The sequence below is a fragment of the Oxyura jamaicensis genome, chromosome 2 (genome assembly GCF_011077185.1).
Source record: "Oxyura jamaicensis isolate SHBP4307 breed ruddy duck chromosome 2, BPBGC_Ojam_1.0, whole genome shotgun sequence".
Taxonomy (NCBI): Eukaryota; Metazoa; Chordata; class Aves; order Anseriformes; family Anatidae; genus Oxyura; species Oxyura jamaicensis.
Genome location: NC_048894.1, coordinates 109,326,271 through 109,347,221, shown reverse-complemented (window position 1 = coordinate 109,347,221; position 20,951 = coordinate 109,326,271). Strand labels below are relative to the sequence as shown.

Genomic DNA, 20,951 nt, shown 5'->3' with positions numbered 1-20,951 from the left:
AGGTTGTTTTCCAGGTGCTGCCCCACAGCACACGCTGATTCTGTGATTCTTCTTCAGGAAATACTAGCGTGGCCTGCTTCAAGTCCCAGACCTTGAAAATGCAGAAGCATGCATGGAGGAAGGAGGCCAAGACTGATGAGATCTAATGTTGGCACCCTTACTTTGAGTTCCTCACAGGTTTGGTGGATAAGTTCAAGGGGTGTTTGGAGCATTTCCTAAGTGCTTGGCCATCTCCTCTATGTAGGAACTTCACTTTAGATGAGTGCCAGGAGACTGCCACGTGGTGCTCTCTCCAAAAGACTCGAGCTCCCAGAGGAGCTGCTGCCTGGAAAGCACCCCATGGCTCATTTCAGTAAATGTCACTGAGACACGGCAACAACCCAGCCACATTGCTTCTGAATAAATCAGAATGCTCACAAGAGATCAGGTACCAGAGGATGAGTTCGTCCCTGGGGTCTGCTCCTTGTGAGTGCACGCAACTTCTATGCATCCTTGCCATATGTCGTGCACTAGTGGCTGCTGCTCTGTTCACGCCCCATCTTTGATTCTCCTTTATGCTTCAAACTGAAGCAATTGCTCTTTTATTTATTATTTTTTTAAACACATTTTCAAGTGAGGTAAAATGTGATATTTTGCCTTTATCTGGGAGAAGCAAGAACAACAATCAGTAGCCAGAGAGGTAAAAGTCCATCAAAGGTGTCAACACAACATTAACAGAAAATGTTCTCATACTGCCCTTCTCCTAGCAAACCCAGGCGATTCCTGCAGCCTCTAGCACCACACTGAAAACACTTCAGTTGGCTGTAGCTCTAGGTTTTGCTGCCCTGACTCACTACGGGCAGTGCTGAGATCTTGTTTTCCACTATAGTCACATCTTGTTTTGGGTGCAGCATCTTTTACAGCACCCATGTGGTAGTGGCAAGCACCATCTGGCATGTGCCTCAGCAATCTCTGTGGCTGAACATGGTGGGGAGAGAGAGAGAGAGGAAAGAGAAGGAAAGAGAGAAAGAGAGAGGAAGGAAGGAAGGAAGGAAGGAATGAACGAAGGAAGGAAGGAAGGAAGGAAGGAAGGAAGGAAGGAAGGAAGGAAGGAAGGAAGGAAGGAAGGAAAGGAAGGAAGGGAGGAAGGGAGGAAGGGAGGGAGGGAGGGAATTATGGAGAAGACTGGTTGGAAAATGAGTGACCAGGACACCTGCAAATTCTTCCTCCTGCAAGAGGAGCTGGGAGATTATTCACGTATGAAGGAAATATTCTTTTTTTCCCTCCCAAACATGCAGAAAACACCTACATGCTTGCGAAGAGCAAAAGGCGTTAAATGAAAATCTTAATCCTGTCCCTGCCCAAGATCTGAATTCACCATATCATGAGCCCAAGCCAGGATTGCTTATCTAAACAAAGACATCACACACTCACAAGGCTCAGATGGGTGATGACCACATCTTCTGGCTGGCCTCTCCCTTGCTAGTAATGTCATACTAGGTCCTCTCATTTCCTTCCCCTGCTTTTTTTCTTATTGCCTTCAGCACCACTAAAGTATTGGAGTATCTCAACCATGAAGGTACCATAGGCTGAAATGGTATCATTTTTCAGAGGGTGTCAGTTCTTACTGTGAGGAGTCTGATACCTCCATGGGGCCTGAAGGAGCCCAGCCATGCTGGGTGCACACTGCTGCATTAATTTTTAATCATTAATTTTTCAAGCCGCTGCCTCCCACAGCCCATGCTGGGCCAGCAGACAGACAGCTGATGGCAACATGACCATCTGACTCCTGCAGCAAACATATGGGGAAAGTGCATTTTTAACACTGTGGTAGCAAGAGTGAGGTAATGCAGTAAAATGTTAATGAACTGCTTCAGCTGACAGCTCTAAATACATTGTAGAGGCTAAACTTCAGAGGTCAAGACAGTGTATTAGTTTCATATTCATGAAACTAGCCATAAAATTCTCCCCCTTTTCTAACCAATATTACTTGGGAGGTGGACAAAGATAAAAGGGAAAGCTAGCTAAAAAGCTCATATGTTTCAAGAGAAAGCATGTAGCAGGTTAGCACAAAATTGAATGGTATCTTCTTCCTTCTACCTATCTAAAACTGATGGCAAACATAATTGTGGATGCTCCCATTACCCTCAGGTCAAGATCTGTTTAACAAAGTGTAGTGTTGACTCGGATTTGGAAAAGATACCAACTGCACTGACATAGTGACACAGCAGCTCACCTTCTGAGATGGTTTGACTCTGATGAGGATAATAAATGTAGCATAAAAATTGAAACTTAAAAAAAAAAAATTAAACGTAGGAGGCCTTTTAAGTACATATTTTGGTTATGAAGGTCTTCTCTAAGCAAATTTCAAGAATTTTTAGATGACTATCATTTTGAAAAGAAAGCATCACTAAAGAATATCTCAGTGAAGTATGTTCCCCAGAAATCTCATTCCAAGGCATATTCATCTGATCGCTCAGAAAGATTGATGACTGCATCTCCAGTGTCCCAGGAAGTCCAGGGTCACTGTTAAAGGTCCAAAATAACACTCCATCCATATGGTGTCACGGTATTAAGGATGAGCTCCAGGTACAACACTGTGCTACCTGGCCTGAAAAAAAAAAAAAAAAAAAAAAAAAAAAGGAAGGAAAAAAAGGGATATGCACTGTTTTACTGTTTTCACCTGTTTTTATTCTGAGTGTATAGTTCACCATCAGCTGAGCGCAAACACAGCGCTCATTGCTGATGACTTTAAAGAGGAGCAGCAATACAGATTGAATTGCTTTTTGACTTCTTGTTCAAAGGAGTGAGGAAAAAATAGAAGAAAAGAAAGCAGACTGAGGAACAAATAGTTAGATGTGAAAAAAAATCAAGGAATGTTTCTATCTACCATTTTTTTTTTGCTGTAAAAACACCAAACAGGCCTGAATAAGCAAAGTGTATTACTTATGCCTGCTTCAAAGTGGCACTTACAGGACAAAAATGATCATTTTTGCATGTCTTGACTCTGCTCCATCTCCTCTTTGCACCTAATGAGAACAAGGTGATATTCATTGCTGGGCTCCCTGGTGCTTGTCATCAAGTCTCATGTGCATCAGCTGTCAGATCCCCTTCACTGCCTCCTAAATATCTCCACAGTTTCACAGCTGCCAGGGCCCTGCTGTAAAGAAACAAAAGACAGCAAGCCCAGCCTTCTCCCTGGTGGTTACAGCCCTTATCCATCCCAAAGAGAGTTCCCACACAGGCTGGGTCCTGCACTCGCACTGAGCATGAGACACCAGCAGAGAGCTAGCAAGGGTTCACCTTGGAAATGCACCTTCATGCTCTCATCCCAGTAAAACACTGGGCAAATCTAACAGACCAAAAAGCACAGCCATGCAAAGTGAAATGGCTGAAGGTCATTTGTGTGAGCAGGAAGACAAAATGCATTTCAGATGGCTTTTTGAATCGTCTTTTTTGATGTTTATCATCCATGTCATTTCTTTTGCTCTGCTCAGCCCATCTGGTAATTAGCTCATGATGTGTGGATTCAAAACACATCCTTAGTACTCTGTTGATGAAGTAATATTTCTCTTGCTTGTTTTGCCTAGACAGACTCCACAGCCGTTCCTCCAGGGCTGTGAGATTTATGTAGCTACTTCAACAACTTACAGCTTTAAAAAAAAAAAATGTTGGTGGTCTTGGTCAGGGTCCAAATGACAGGAAGGGCACTGGTCTCCACCGGGGTTTCTGACAGACGCTGAGTCTGCTGTGCTACAGCACAAGGGAAGTGGATACTCAGAAAGTGGCCCTTGCATTTCTCTTTTCCCCTGCTCCATCCATCCCTTTCCATGCTTGATCCCAGCTGAGCATGGGTTCAGATGGCCCTAGCTCTCTTCCAAAAGCATGCAAGGAGGTGCTCCCTATGCTGCATGCTAACTCAGGCAGATTCTGAAGGCACCAAGAAAGATCAGCCTAAAGAGAGGGTGCTCCCTTCTGCTCAGCTTTGCAGGAACCCCTCTGAACCATCTGTTCTGGCCACAGCCAATTTCTATGCCTGCAATCTAAGGCAGAGCCAAGCCCTCTCCTTTTCCCTGTGGCCAGGCTCACTGACACCCATGCACTGAGCTGGAGCTCCTGAGTGTGAAATAAAGTAGCAAGCCATGCAGAGCAGCGGAGATGGCATCTTCCTAGCCAGCTGCCTCTGAGCAATATGTTGGAGAGCTTCCTTACAGCTCAGCACAGCACGCTGAAGTTTTCTTCATTCCCAAATACTAAAGAACAGACTATAGTGAAATGTATGAAGGGACTGGAGGGAACAGATTGGCTCAAGCACTCCAACGCAACCAACATGAAAGGGGTTAAAGCTTTCCTAAAGCTTTTTATTATTATAATTATTATTATTATTTATTTTTCCCTTGACAGTTTGGTGATTCAGGAAAGAGCTTTTCTGCCCTGCAACTTAGGTGCTGAATACAATGAAAGAGGCAAAGGAATTAACTTCTTGAAAATGTCTCAGTAGATGGTATGCTTATTTTGAAATTTGTTCTTCTTAGTCATGTATTGCCTCCCATCAGAACTGTATCTAAACAGTTGGAAGCCTTTCATTTACTACAGCACTTCATCTTCTAAGAAAGTCCCAAAACAACTTTTAATATTAGTATAGGTCACATGGGCAAGAAAGGACAGTTATTTTACTCACATCTGAGGGCACATTTCAACAGTATCTAAGAGAAGAAAGAAGCACACATACGCAAGTATATTCAGCTGGTCACTTGTTGAAAGACACTTTTCTCAGCAGCACAGACCGTAACTACAAGTAGCAACAGGAGAGAAAGCTCATCATTGAGAGCCTACATCTCTGGCACAAGGGATCAAACTGCTTTGAGGACACCATGGGAGGGAGCATTTGTGCCCACTCTGTTTCCTCACGGGCCATGAAGACAAGCCTCCCTCCCTCAACCTGGGCTGTGGGCTTGGTCTGAGGCTCAGGTATTTTAAGGCATGTGTGTCATCTCCAAGGTAGAATTATGCACAAGAACAATAAGATAAAGCATTCAGAAAATAATTTTTCAAAATTCTTTTTTATATTAAAATATTTTTTCATAATGCCACTTTTTTTCTCCTTCTTAGAAAAAAAAATCTAGTAAGGCTATGAAAACAAGTTAAAAAATAAAATCATTAAGTTATGCCAAGGAAAGAAGACTGATAAATTAACACTTCTGTTCATGCTCCCTATACAGCCAAGGGTAAAGCAGACTGCCAGATGAGGCATGCCCAGAACTGGGGCACCTCTCTCCACTGACTATGCACAGAGACCAAGTGCTAGACAAGGGGGCTGCAGGACAGACCCGAAGAGGGTTGATATATTCCCTCACCCAAATTCAGTTCTCAGCCCTGCTAGCTGGAGACATCTGGTGTAGCTTTCTGCTATACTTTCATTGTCCAAGTTAAAGGTAAACACACAGTAACGTGCAGTTTCACTCATCTTGAATCATGTTGGCATCGTTACTTGGATACTATGGCAACAGGTAATATGGAAAAATGATGCAAGGGTGACCAGGCAGAAACATGAGGGGTTGTTGAAGAAAAAACATCATTTTTAATTATTTGAAAAAATCAAATGTAACCACTGCTGTTTACAGAAATGTGTTTTCTGTTTCAGCTGGCAACACCTATCTCCAAAAACATTCCTCCTTTGCTATTACAAATTCATCTGGAAGGTCCACAAAGCAGAGAGGTTTGCCAGCTCTCAATACACTGCTTACTATGAACTGAAGCTTTTTTGTTTTTTCCTCATCAGTTTTCCCAGCCGATGCTTATGAAACCTATCATGATGGATCAAAATAGATCAAGGACTGTTTTACCTAATCAACAGCACGATTTGGCTGCACTTCACCAAGATTCAGACACTGAGTCAGCCTGAGCCAACACTCTACTTTATGACTTTCAAAAGCCTGTTTCCCATGGCTATAGTTGAATTCAATCAACAGATGAAAACTGACATATTTTTACTTGCATAACCCCTACCTCGTGTAAGCTCTATGAATAAAAAAAAAGAGGCAGCAGTAAAGAGGAAACTGTGGGGAGAGCATTGAGAAGGGTGAGATGGGGGATGTCTCTTGGAGGTGACAGAAGCAGCCACACATCCACATAGCTCACAAGGACTCTGCATTGCACCTGACCTGCCCTAACCCTGTAGACACTATGCATGAAAACAAGGTGTATATCTTTGCTGTGGCACCCAGCATCACTGTCACAAAGGCACGAAGACAGATGGAGAACAGATCTTGGTCCACGTGCACTCAACTTTCAGACAGGCATATGCTAATGGAGACAGGCTGCAGAGCAGGGACATGGGTTCCTCTTCTCCTACCACCCCTGTCAGTATATTTTAATGACATCACCTAAAGGAGAAAAAATAAACCTTGGCAATTCTTTTTTATTATTATTTTTTTAATTTTTTTTTTTTTTGTAATAAAAATATGTGCTACATTCAAGCAAGACTTGGCAAGAAATTTTTCATTTGTATAGTTAGATTCCAAGTCATTTGGTGGAAGATTTGGTCTTTCATGCCATTTAAAAAGCCATATATGCTTATGTTTTTGACATAACAATTAAGACATTTACTCACAGGTGTTTATAGCCTCATTCAATTTATGTTTAATGGAACAGTCAGATTGAGAAATTAGACTCACAGAAGTCAAAAAGTCTGAAGTATGGATTCCCAAAACAACAGTAACTTATATCCCAGTTCCATATAAAACCAGAAGAGAACTGGTTCAGATGTCAAGTGTAGTATAATTCATTATTTCTTTTTTTTTTTTTTTTTTGAAAGTAGGCTCTTGCAGCCAGTGGAATAGAAATTGAACTCTGAGCTGCAATGCAAGCATCTGATTATTTCTGTTTCTGGAAGGCACCCCTAGGCCTCCCCACTCTCTCCCAAGCTGTTACCAACCAGCAAACAAATGTGGCTGCACACCCAGTACATGTTGCACAAGCCCATCCACTCTCCACTTAGTTACCTCCTGCAATGGTCACATTTACAAAGAAATTAGTCAAAAAAGAAAAAAAAAAAAAAAAAAAAAGGATTAAAAGAATCAAAAGATCAAAAGCCACATTGAGTCAGTCAGTGGGCTGGTACACTTCTACTGGTACACTATTGCACCTGGTCCTGCATCATGCACACTTCCTGGGAAACACCAACACCAGAAAAAAGAAAATACCCTTTACAGAGAGGGTGCATATGAAACCTGACTGTGCTGCCCCTACTGAGAATGTTATAAAGCATGAAAGCTGACCACTTCCAACAGTAATCACTAACACAAGTTTCCAGACGGTTGCTATCAAGATTTAGTGCTATTCAAGTTCCTGGCCATAGGAAAGGTTGAGTGGTGATCAACACAATCATTTAAAATAGGAGTCCCTGCTCTTTCTGCAACACCTCTCCATCCGCACACTCCCCTTCCACTGCTGGCACTCCACTTGCTGCTCACCAGGATCCAGCTCGTGGGACAAACCTACATTTCCTGACCACAAGTCTAGCCTCTGGAAGCAATATAAAACATTAAGCAGTGCTGGGAAACAAGAACGAAGAGACAGAGAGATGTGGGGAGGTTAAAGGGAGAGCTGACTACTGCCTTCCAACACCTAGCAGGTGGCTATAGAGAAGATGGAGCCAGACTGCTCTCCAAGTCACACCATGGTGGGAAGGGAGACAGAGAAGACAAGTTGCAATGCTGGAAATTCCCATTACATATGAGAATTCCCTTTTTGTTTGTTTTCTACCATGAGAGAGGTCAAACACCCATGGTGACTCCATCCTTCAAGGCATTCAAGATTCAGCCAAATGACCCTGAGCAAGGTGGTGCAGTTGCAAGCCTGGTCCTGTCTCGAGCAGGAGCTGCTCTGGGACCTTCAGAAGTCACTCCTAAACCCCCTGATTCTGTGGTCCTTTCCTCTGGGTCTCACTTTATACTCTGCTGGTTCCTCAAGATCAGCATCTTGCGCTGGAACTATTCTGCTTAATTTCTCTCCCCCTGGCTGTGTCAGCCTCTGTTCATAAAGATGTCTGCAACATGCTAGCTTCTTGCTCCATCTCCTGGGGAAGTGTTAGTTCAAACTGTTCCTGCAGAGAGTACTGATTGCATTTAGGGTGTAGCTATTACTTCTTAAATCTGTCCAGGTGCTGATTACAGCTGATAAACTGGCTGAGAGTGGTTTTCAACAGGACTTACAGTGCTGTCAAAAACAACATTTGGGTGAGACTTTATTACTGATGAAATTCTTCAGAAGTCCTCAACCAAACCATATGCTGCAGCCTGCTCCCCCGAGGTTTTACAGATGTTGTTCTTTCTGACTGCCTTAGCATGCTTCTCCATGCCCTGAGTGAATATTGGCTGGGAGGGTAGGAGGTGAAAAGATGGAGGGGAAAGAAGTTATTTTTGGCATTCCATTTTTTTTGTGGCATTCCTGTCCCATAAAACTCTTTGTAGCTGCGTGTTTCACCCTGGGTCAAAATGAAACGGCTTCAGACCCCCCTGCTCTCCACGTCACCATGAAGTGATCAGCCCTTCTGGAGCCGGGATAATCCTTGTCCAAATGTTTCAGTGAGGCATTAGATATGACATTGCTGCAGGAAACATGGGGAGCCCTTCAGAACAGTCCCTAAGTGCTATGGAGGAAGTATAATTGTCTGGCCATCACAATTGTATAGCTCATAAAGAACTGCCTACCTCTTAGCATCTTTAGCATCAGCAGTGCCTGTCAACAGCAAGATTTAAACTCTTTGGAGTCTTTTATGGCACTGATTCTCAATGTATCTTCTAAAAGCTTGACGTCTACTGACTTAAAGTATATAACAAAGGTGCATGCCCTAGAAGAGAACTGGGTTTTAGGGAACAAGTCTATGACATAATCCTTTAAGCTTTTTTTATTTTTACTTTTATATTTATTTAAAAAAATAATAGAATAGAGTCGCTCAAGTTAACTGAATGATCACAGAGGCCTCACCAGACACCATCCAGCACTTAATCAAGTGTTAGGATTATAAATACCATGTGTCCTAGCAGCAGTTGATCACCAGTCATCGATGGTTATGTTGCCTTTACAGCTTTGCACCAGAGGGACAAAGAAATTGCACCAGGAAAGTGGTGATTTCATTGCATAAGGCAAGCGCCGTAAAGAAAATAATTAGTTTACAGAAAATGTGGGTTATGTGAGTCATTCAAATCACAAGCTTTTCACTTTCTTTCTTCAGTAACATAAGGCAGAAGTGACCTCCAAGCTGCTGAACTACAAGTAAAGCAACAAGGTAAAATTACAAGCAGATCCTGGATAGGTAAATCTGCCTGGCTCCATCTCGGAGACCAACACAGCCTCTCCAGGTTCCCAGAGAACAACCTTTGTAATGGAACTTGCAAGAGATCTTGTAGGAAAACAGATGGAAAATAGGGGGTGTGGATTGTATTTATGCTTGCTAACTCTTTTGAAATAACTTACAGAGAGAAATGAGTTATTTATGAGTGGATTTTAATAAGCAGGAAAAAAAAAAAAAAAAAAAAAAAAAAAGGATACTTCTTTGGTATCCTGGAGATAGGCATTGCCGCAAAAGAGGAACAAGCAAGCAGCAGGAAAAGGACATATTGCTGGGAGATGTGTTAATTTTTAATTGGATTCCAGAGGTTACACAGAGATCATCCAGTTGAGCTGGATCTCCCTGGGATTTCTAGGTGCTTAAAAAAAAAGCTGCAATTGAGAAAGAGAAGAATAGATCTCCTTTTCAGCCAAGCATTTTTCCAGGGAGTTGCCCATTCTCCTGGCTTATTTAACTCTCAGACATACTTCCAGAGCCAGCCAATTTGTACAGTTGAGTCTCCGTCTGCTCACCACTAGCCAATACTTCGCTTATTTGCAGCTGCCATGCTCCGAGTAAGATAAACCAGTTCAGTAAGATGTGGATGTGAAATATTAGAGCTATTCCTATCTAAAGCCAACTGAACAGGTCACCCCATTACCTAAATGAGGCGGTTGGCAGCATTGTTTAATGAAAACAGAAGGAAAGTGATTGAAGCACCAGCCAGAGCTTTCTCTGAAATGCACAGATCAATGGGAGCACTGGGCAGATGCACGTGGACGGAAAGGCAAGGAAAGGATGGAGGCCTGGTATCAGCTAGGATCAGATAGCAATGGCACAAGCCAGTATTTGAAAGGCATGTAGTTTTAGAGACTTGGCTTTTGACATCCAATTTACAAGCTCATCTGAAGTCACGTTGTACAGCCCTGTAAAATATAATTTCAGTGAGTATCAGACCATGAACTCCTACTTCTTGGATCCCTCTCCTCAGCCCTGTACAGCTATGACCTCAGGTTTGCACGTTCCAGCAGCTGTTATATTTTCTTTAGCATTCAGCCTTCTTCGGCTTTCATCACAACGACCTCTAATCTGTTTCAGAGTTGATCTGGCAAAGAAATCCACATTGAAAAACTGTATGCAACAGCTCCCTAAAGTCTGCAGGTCTTATGATCTTGGAGGATTTCCAGCCCTCTCCCAGGGACTCCCCACTTCACACTCAGAATCTCAGACAATTGGGCTGACATTAATTTATCTGCCTGAATCCTCAGGGTCTGGAATGAAAAGAGGGAAAAAAGTACATATAGTTTTAGGTATATGAATAATCATATGACATAGAAAGTAAAGCTTTGGGTGGCTGGTGGAATTTGCAGCTGCCAGAGCAGGGTAGCAGGTCACAGCTCAGCTGTGCCCATAAGCTTTGAGATGTCCCACTCAGCTTCTCATCCCTGACGAGGAATCCAAACCACATCCAATGCTCTTGGCTGCAAACAAGCAGGGAAAAAGACACTGGTGTAAGTGGCAGGTCTGGCTCTGCGCCGTCACCTGCTTGCTGGCCTGGATGCTCAAGTCAGACCGATGTCTGCACCCAGTGTGCAGAGCATAGAAGGTAGAGATAGCTTGGGAAGTAAGTATTTACTTACTGGGAGGAAGATTTAAGGGGTGAAAGAGATGACTGTGGGGAAACAGGGTGATATTTTCACAACAAAGGTTTGTCTGCAACTCCTGGGCAATTTTAGCAAAAGAACAAACTAAACCAAAGGGAATCAAAAACTTGAAGCCCTATATGTAACTATATGAAGACAAGGTCCTTAGAGAGGTAAAGCACAATAAATTTGTTGTAGGAACTTGAACAAAGTTTCTTAGAGAAACAGGGGGTGGGCTGGCACTGTACACTTAAGTCTCACTTCTGAAGGAAAAAGTGTTAAGAATGGACTCAAATAAGAAGAGAGGCAATAATATGTTAGCCTACAGCAGTGAAACCCCCCTCCAAACAATCTTGTAGTGATGCTTGAAACTACGCGGTCTCTCCTATTTGATATTGCATGTAGCCACCAGGCAAGAATAGAGATGCACACTCAGGTCCACGACGTGGCATCCTGCATTGTGTCCCTGTGACAGTGCACTAAAGAATTGCTGTAGGTGGTGGTAATATAGTGCTTATATTTGTACATAGTACATATGTCATACATATTGCATATATATTGTATACATATTTGTTACATTGGCAGTTTTATGGTATGGCTTTTTTCAGCAGATGCCAAACTTTAATTATTTTGTGATTTCAAAAAGCAATCTCTGATGCTCTCTGCAGGAAGATTGCTTAAGGACTATTCAGAAATACAGCAGAATGGCTGAGTTTACATGGTTGCTCATCTCTTAGGAGAACCCCAAGCACACGTATTTTGGAGCAGTACCCCTAGTGGCTCATCCTGACAGTTAGCAAGTACTCAGTGCTACCCAGACCAGCTAAGTGATCCAGGTAAAGAAGCCCATGTTTGTCACTTTTTCCAAAAGTGTCAGATCTCACAGAGACACACACATCACTCATTCTTCACATGAGAGATTCAGTCTCCAGGGCCAACTTCATGAGCCTGCATAGAGCCTTCTCTACCTGCAGCCCCAGCCCCACAGCCTCTACTGGTCACAATTCAGTAACAAGGACAAGCAACATGGCTGGCTTTTTAGATGGCCTTGTGCTTAACAAGAGGCACTGCAGCTGTAAGAAAGGGATTGGTTGCTGAATATGGCAACATGCCACTTAGATTTTAGAAAGTCATCTGCAGCAGGGCAAGAAAGCCAGACGGTGCAGCAAGGAGAGACTGGGGAACAGCTGAGAACTGATGGGCTGCAAGTCTGGCTTCGTGAGCCTGGTGGCTGTGCTCAGCCTAGGATGAGAGATGGTTGGTTGCAAGCATCACTACAAATGGGAACTTGAGAATTCTGTCATTTTCTTGCATTACTTCATAAGCAAGACTGCTGTTAACACTTCTTCCCTCTGAGGTAAGAAAAATAAATATAAAATAAAAATAAAATAAATAAAATAAAAACCAGTTTTATTGCTTTAAATTAATGCAGAACTACTAACCACATCCAGACAGTAACAATGTGCAAATCGAAATTATACTGAAATACAGGAATTTGTCTTCCAACATCAATTCATACAGGAACCTTAGCTTTTAATTTCTACAGTAAAAGGCATTAATGACCAATATCATCAGGTTTGAAAGCCTAAAACAAGCAATAAAAAACAGTCTCAAATAACATAATCCAGTTACTCTGGAGAAAAAAAAAATCAATCTGCCTTTCTACATAAAATTAATATCTCTGTACACTGTTGCCCTCTAGTACAGATTACTGCATAGGCCTGAAGACATTCCTTCAATGAGTGGAAAGGGCTTCTTCCATTTCAAGATACATTAATGATATTAGTACATTCTGCTATTATTAAGAGGCTGGTACAGGAATCTTGTGTTAAAAAAGATGTCATTAACAATAAAAACATTCTATAGATGAAAACTTAATTTTCACCTTAATCATGTACTCAACCATTCCAAAGTCTTACTTAACTTCAGTAAGAACTCTGGCAGCTTGGGAATGAGAGCTTATCTTTTAAAATAAATAATAATAATAATAATAAAGCCATAGCCCCAGGCATGAAAGATGCTGAGCATCCTGGACAAGAAAGAAGTAAATGAAATACTGCTGACAGCAGTCTGAATAGAGGCAGCTTCACATACCTTGTGTGATCACAGATGTGACTAAGAGTTGATTTGTGAACATCCAAATCAATGCTTAACTGCAAACTGTAACACCAGTCACATGAATAAACTGTCATACAATTGAATCTTTAAAGTGTTTGAAAGAATTCCCTCCCACCTCAAAGCAATTCTCCAGATATTATATAGCCATGAAGTACTTCTAGAACAAAATTTTGCTGAGTGTTGCTAAGTGCAAAGGCATCATAGGGTTCTCGTGGGACTCCCCTGTGCAGGAAGGTTTTAATAGCTATACTTTGTACTGACTCCTTTGTCCCACTGATGTGTCCTTACTGCCCCATCCAATCCAACAGGTGTGGACAGGCAGCATTGATAGCCTTCAATCATTATTTAAAAATATTGCCTTCTCAAGTAAGAGGTTGAAATGATGGTCCAGCTCCACCCTTCAATCTCTGCATATCTTCAGTTTTCTGCCTCTTGCTGCTTTCATCCCCACTGCACCTATTTTCTCTCCTGGATTCCCGCATGGGGTGCTAGAGATCACCAACACCCTGATGGGAGAGTGTGATGGGAGATGTGGAGGTGCAGTATGCTGTCCTTGAGGGAGAGTCCCACAGTGCCCCTTCATAGTGCTGTAAGCCCCTGAGGGAAAGCACTCTCCAGCTTCCACCTAAGTCTGGGCTTGCTTTATTTTGGTGTGAGTTCAAGCTCAGCACCTAAATCTTTCTTGCTGTCTTATTAAACTCTGGAGAGCAGAGATACATGGGTGTTAAAACACGTTCCTTCATCAGTAACACAGAGAGAGAGCTTTAAATGCTTTGCTAGCACCTCAGCCTACAAAGCTGTTGGCCTCAGAACTCAATCCATTTGCTCTCCCAACAACCAGCAAAACTACTCTCCGGGTCATAATACATCAATAAATCACATTCAGAAGTCTTAGAGCAAGTTAGATTCCCTGAGAAACATGACTTCTTAAAGGGAATAAAATTATTTTCAAGCTTTCATGGCTGAAATACTTCATGGCAACATTATAGTTACAACAAATTCCTCTGTAGGAGGAAAGATTTCAGGCAAAAATTAGAGAGAGGATTTGATTTATAATGGAAAATAAGTTAAAAGTAATGGGCCAAGTTTTGCTTACACTGAATAATACTTAGCACCTACATAGGAAAATTCCCACTGACTGCAGTCAGAGTAGATCTGAGGCTTTAAACATGCCGTCTCCACTTCTGCTCCAGAATAAGAGCGCTAGAAATTAGGTGTCAGACTGGGACAAGCCCTTCCGATGAGGAAGGGAAGAGATGGTACACACGGAGCCCTACCTTCCTCCAGGGGTATAAAGACAGGCTGGCTTCAGCTCTCAAGGGGAAAACTATCTTTAATTGCTCATTAAACCAGTCATTAAACACCTCCAGGAAAAGGGTGAGCAGCATTAGCTGCGGTGGTGCCCAGGTCCACGTTGGAGCTTGCAGCTAAAATAAGGAGCGTGGGGAAAGGACCTGACCCAGCCCCAGCTGCCAGGGACTGAGTGCTTCAAGACCACTGAGTTTAAGCCAAAACAGCTAGGAAACAGACAGAACCTGCACTTTGCTGCTGGTGGAGACAGCAGGTGACTGACTGCCTTCTGCTGTTGGCCATGTTATGGAGGCAGCTGTGTCCTCCTCCCGCCTGTGGCAGGGAAGGGAAGAGGGAACCGGGCTGCAGGGCCGGAGGTCACAGCCCTGCTCTGGGTGAACAAGGCCTAAAGGGAGCGAGGCTGTCTGAGCAGCTTCCAGCCCAGCTTTATTGCCTGCTGCCGTATCTCTTCTCCAGGTCGCAAAGCAACGTCAACGTAACATGTGCTCCGAGAGCAAAGCTGACATTTGTGGCCTCAGCAGCCAGGAAAGCTGACAAACCTGAGCATCTGCATTTGCAATCTCCACTGCTCCATAAAAGACAAGGTCAGACAGAAAAACATGTGTTTCCTATTTGCAAATCTGAATGATTTATATTAGGGGAGCAGGGCTGGACCGTGTGCAGCCTCTAGGTTGTTAAAATTTAATTTACTAATCAATTACTATCAGATGCTAGACTTCTTCAGCTGCCCCATATGAGGAGCACAGATTCTCACAGTACCCTGTCTTGATTTCAGTGCTGTATCTCCTTCCAGGGGCTGAAGAGAGGCAAGGTAGAGCAGGTGAGCAAAATAATTTTATTTATTTATATTTTTTTTCAGATCAAGGAACCACTCAGCCACAGGAGATAATCTTGTTTATTTATTTATTATTTTTTTAAGTAAGAGTAGCCACCAGGGCATTATCGGACCTTTTCTGTTGGTCATTTAGCTCAATGGGAAGATGCTGACCTCCTGCCATTATTCGTACAAGGCAGCTTTACCTGAGGAAGCAGATGCATTAAAATGAGCGGGAGTTTTCTCACCTCAGAGGAGCAAGTCTGGAGTACGCAGAGTGTCCCCAGCTGTACTGCCCTCATCTTGGTTGCATTGTTTCTCAGCCGTCAGTCCTATTTCAAAACTTTTAGAGCATTATAAAGGTACACCTCTCACTACCTGAAACTAAGTTAACTAGGATGAAAAGTAAAGACAGAAGGGATTCTTGCTGATAAACATCCTTCTGAGTACATGAATTATCAGCTATAGGTGGGATCTCCCATGCTATACAGCTTTTGGCTGAAGGCTTAGAGTTAATTCTGACCTTGGAGCAGGGTGTGTGCTGATCTTTTAACTCTTCTTAACATTAAAAAAGCATACTGAAAATGCAGGATTCAGATGGCTTACATTAGCTAGAGACTCTCAAACCCAAACCCAAAGGAGTAGCAGGAACAGAACATCTCTCAGATTACAATCTCATCCTTGTACACATGGCAACTCCCACACAGTCCTAAGAGAGTCTGAGGGTGTCTCCAAGCCTCCGGAATGCAGGCACCATCTCTATCCTTAAAGCTGGCTTAAAGAAACCCTGGTAGTCTGCAAGATTTCTGTGGACACAAGCAGATGACAACTGAATGGCTCCTGCCCTCTCCCTCTTAAGGATGGCAGTATCAGAAACACTGCACCAAGGCAGAAAAGTCATAATTTAGAATTAGGAGAATGCAGAGCTATTATTATGCTGCCTTACCCAATTCATATACATCCTCTTCCTTGAATGTACTTGCCCCTCCCAAAGGGATGAGACAATATTGTCCTTTCTCAGTGATACCTTGCATATCCAGCTTGGCACTGATCATGGGAGGCCTAAATGAATATTGAAACTCATTACAAAGGACACAATTACATCAGCAGAGCATGTTCTTCACTTACAAGACAGAGGAACAAGATGGTTTTCAGACTCCTAGCTCCAGTTCATGAAACAACTCCAGTTACATCCAGTTCAGGATACAAACATCAACACTAGCATTGGTTGAACAATTTTTTGAATGTTCTCTGTTAAATTTAGCTCCTTTCTTGGTTAGTAAGTCATGCATTAAATGATCCTGGCTTCCTTTTAACGTGGTAATCTGAGACCAATAACATTTTGAAATTATGGGTGACTTGCCAGATCTTCTCTCCAACTCTTTGCTATCTGCATTTTGGGTGACAGGTTCCCTAAGAATAGGTTAATGTTACTACTCTTGGAATAGAAGAGGGAAATATTTTAAACTGGGGAATAATCAATCCAGTCCAAACTTTCAGATGGAGAATCACTCACATTAGGATTCACGAAGCTCTTAGAATTCATTATTTTTTTCCAACAAATACCCAGCAGGTCACAGGCAGTTGGACAACTAACTCCACCGTGGTAATTTATGAGACTGTATCATAAATTATAGAACTACGGATTTCTTTTTGCCTTTTGCCTTTTGCCTTTTTTTTTTTTTTTTTGTGGGTGTGGGGAAGGATCTGGAGAGGATGGTGGTGGTGGGGTGTGGTGAGGCAAGAAAAAGAGACAAAGGGGAAGGAAGCCAAAAAAGTCAGACTCCAGGCCTTGGGAGTATTTTAATACCATCAATTAGCTAAAAACTGACTGTAATAGATAGTATATCAGATTGTGCTAAAGCTTCCAATGCATAATGTTCTGAGTTTTTTTTTCATATTTCTGAATGCTAATACTTCAGATACATTTATACCTTTCCAGGACACTTCATTCAGCCCCAGTTTCACTAAATGCAGAAGACAAATCCTGTTGACCTGATGTTACCCACTCACAAAAACTGGAAAACTCCAGCAATATTGCTGTCTTGCAGATTTATTCCTACCTGGCACTACTGCTTAGAAACTGCCTAATTAACAGGCAGTTAAACCAGCAGAGTGAAACACGGCAATTTGTGTGTAACAAATTCATGAACAGCAGGCAAACATAGGGTGCTGGGCATAGCAGGGCCACAATTGCAATAACTGACTACGAATGTTCATGATGGAAGAGGACAGCAGACAGGAAGCTTTCAAGTCAAGGCAAAGAACAGAACCAGAAGCAAAGATTGCAGGCTAATCTGCCCAGCAATTAGTCTAAGTAGCATCAAATCCCTATTTTAAATCCCTCCTGTAGTAACATTTGGAGACCACTATTTTCCACTTTTGGGCACTGTGGGGTTTCTGCATGCTATTATGTTGTCGATGCATCCAGCTCTGGAAATGGCTGCATTTCAGTACTAACTGAAACACCCCCAAGCGTCATTTAAGAAGCTTGAAGACCATTTTCCTGAAATGAAATGGCCTTGACAAACAGTAGATGTTGCTTTGACCTCCAACCCATCCTTGGCCACACAACCTCCCAGTCCACTTTTCTCTTTTCCGTAACACCCAGCAGCAGGATCCAGCACTCCAATACCCTGACAGAAGAAGAAAGCAGATATCTTTCCCCCAGGAGTTGGGATCTGTGCATGGTAAACACATAGAGAAGTCTCACTCAGGCCCTTGCCTGCCATGGAAGCCTGTCTGGGAGAAAGGGGTGAAAGCCAGAAGCTTGCAATCCTTCACTGCAGGAATTTTGGCCTGTGGGTACAGTTGGCTGCATTGAGGCAGCGCACCTTGCACACAGCTGAGGATCAGCTGCATAATGTCTGTAGGCAAGTACATGAAGCAGGGAGAGAGGGAGAGTTTACTGCTTCAACTTGACATGCACTTGGAGAACTGCAGATTCCAACTTATCTCCCACTTTGAACCCCAGGGACATTCAATTCCTGACCCAGATCCAGAACCAGACTTCAGGATTTGCTCCCAGCTCTCTGATCTCAACATTAATTTGGCTACAGGCAAGTCCATAATTACAAAATGCAAAAATTGCATCATTGATAAAATTTAAAATTGTAGTTTTCCTTATATTAGCTATTCTCTGTCCTTTTTTTGAAAGTGATTTTTTTGAGATGCGTGCAGTCATGGGTGTGGGCAGATCTGTACCCACACTACCACAGAATTTCATCCACTCCTGACAGTTAAAAAAGTCCCAGCCTTTGATACTTCTAACCTCAGCACAGTTGGGACATGCAGCTTCCAGAGCCTTCAGCCAACCTCTCCTTCCTGCCACCAAGACCTTTGTATGAAAGAACTCAGTCAAGATCATAAGATCATAATCAAGTATGTATCATCCTAGGCTTCTGCTGGGAAGAACTTGATCACAGCCTGGTTGTGAGAGGTTGCCAAAGGCCCACAGGCTTCCAGTGGTTCATCCAAGAAAGTTTGGAAGGCTTTTAGAGACATGAAGTATCACTCTCTGGCTCAAAGAGTTGATATGTGATGTGGCATCCGTAAAACAAAATGAAGCATAGGAGCAAATGCAATTTAGAAATTGATGGGCTGAACAAAAAAAAAATAAAAAAAAAAAAAAAAAATACACCCCAGATGCCTTGGAGTAACTGAAATCTTCATCTGAGGAGTAAGTGGCTGCCAGGGATTTTCAACAATTTACTTAGACATCAGGAACATCATCATCTTTAAATGCTACTTAGACATGATGTTTAGAAAAATTGGGAAGGGAGCCAAAGGCACAAATAACTACATTGAAATAACTTAGAAGACTAGCAAGAAATGTAGCATTCATATTTTAAGCAATTAATTCACATTTCACTCAGCCGTCTCAAAATGCTATACTTACAGCACATGCTATATTAGTGAACCATATCAAAGTTAATTCAAAGGATTATGAATTCATCAGTCAAAGAAAAAGAGTTCAATGCGATATGACAGCCCTTAAAAGTCTGCCTCAGAGTGGAAAGTTACTGCAGAGCAGTTTGTATATTTTAAGTTCAAACCTTCATTTAATCTACCACTACTCCCATGATGGACGTGGTCTAAATCTAATGATTATATATCTCATTCACCCACTATTTGTATTTGGTCAAGGACAAAAAACAAAAACAGTAACAAAATGCCAGCCTGGTTGTCACCAGAATGCAGCATATCCTGGAGGGCTGACAGAAACCAGTAGCCTTCTGTCAGCTCCAGCCCTCTAACAGTATATTCACTTTATTACTTGTTTTTCTTCAATGAGCACAAACCAAGTAACAAGCAACAACTCAAAAGGGTGAAGTTTTACTGGAATATCCCACCAAAGCAAAGGCTTAGTTTCCCCTCAAGGGGAAAAATGGAAAACATCAAAGGCTTTGAAAAATATTCCTGCTGCAGCAACAAAGACAAAATGCATGCACCTATAGAATGGAGGAAGGAAACCACAAGCAGACAGCAAACAGAATCACCCTTTATTACGTTCTCCATTGGTTTGCTGTACGTATTGTCAGTGATGCTCAAAAGGCCTTTATATCTCTAACAAAAACAGCAACTTGTGTGATTTACCCAAGCCATCAAATGCGCAATTCACATTATGGTTCCCCCCAGCAACTCTCTTATTTGTCAAACTGCACATCATGTCTCCAGTTGTTCCTTTGCTTTTCTTCATACTTACAGTCAGGAAATCATGAGAGCAAGAGTACTCTTAGCACTGGGCTAGAAACCTTCTTGGTGCCTTCTTTCTGTGTCCACTCCTTTCCAGATCACACACTGCCTCCTTGTCTCTTTCTATGCTTCAGTCAGATTGAATCCATTAATTAACATTTCCCATCCTCTGATCCGTAAAAATCAGAATTGTAGTAACTGCAATAGCTGTGTGTAAAAGCAGACAGTATTTTTGCTATAGCAACACAAGACTACATACAGTAGTCAGAATTATTCATGATGTAATCTGCTATAAGGAGAACTCAATAGGCATAGGCTTTTCTCCCGATAGGTGATGCACCAGTTAAGAAATTTTATATTCTGCTTTATTGACCACCCAAAAATGTAATACAAAAAGCTGCGAGCAACATATTATAATCAAGGAAGTGGAACAAGGGTGCAAAATGGAAAAAGAATCATGCAGATAACCTGCCTTCTTCACATTTATAAGTTCTTTTTAAATTGTTTTTTTGTTTGTGTTTAAACTAGTCCTGAAATGCAGTGAAAAAGAACATATTCTGATTTCCTCTTCCCTCTCCAATTTACAACAAATTAGCTGTTTTGAGTTCAGTAGAGTGATCACAGATGTTTCTCCACACCTCTCTCATGCAGAAGTGATATACAAACTTATACTGGAAGCAGAAATACCTTTTTGACTGGGTTGAAGTAACACATACCCCAAATTATGAAGCTTCAAGTTGATCATGATTGCACTTCAGTCTCCAGTTTGTGAGTAAACACTACTTCAAAAACACTAGTTTCCTGTTAGATATCTCTGAACATCTAATACAAAAAGTTATCAAGCCATAAACAGAGGTGGAGATACGTAGATAGCATGCATATGCATTCAGGCTACTGCGTGCATTTACTAGCTTGGCTGCACGTCATTAATAGCAGGTTTTGTTTGGCTGCACTAAACATGAGGCATTCACACCTGGTCCAACATCATCATAGCATCTCCAGGCAAAAATGGGTGGCAAAATCACAAAAGTGGAGCCATTTGGCAGTCTGTCCATCA

The 20,951-nt window shown here is 42.2% G+C and overlaps 1 long non-coding RNA gene across 2 annotated transcripts; it reads left to right on the top strand.

The window, feature by feature from the left end:
• Nucleotides 1-14,759: 14,759 nt before the first annotated feature.
• Nucleotides 14,760-18,587, top strand: LOC118161886. 2 transcript variants are annotated; one of them, XR_004748212.1, is made up of 3 exons: nucleotides 14,760-14,969; nucleotides 15,161-15,205; nucleotides 17,142-18,587. It is a non-coding gene; the product is annotated as an uncharacterized LOC118161886 (long non-coding RNA). The 2 variants fall into 2 exon arrangements; XR_004748211.1 differs by lacking the exon at nucleotides 14,760-14,969 and having other exon boundaries at nucleotides 15,114-15,205.
• The last annotated feature ends 2,364 nt before the right edge of the window (nucleotides 18,588-20,951 follow it).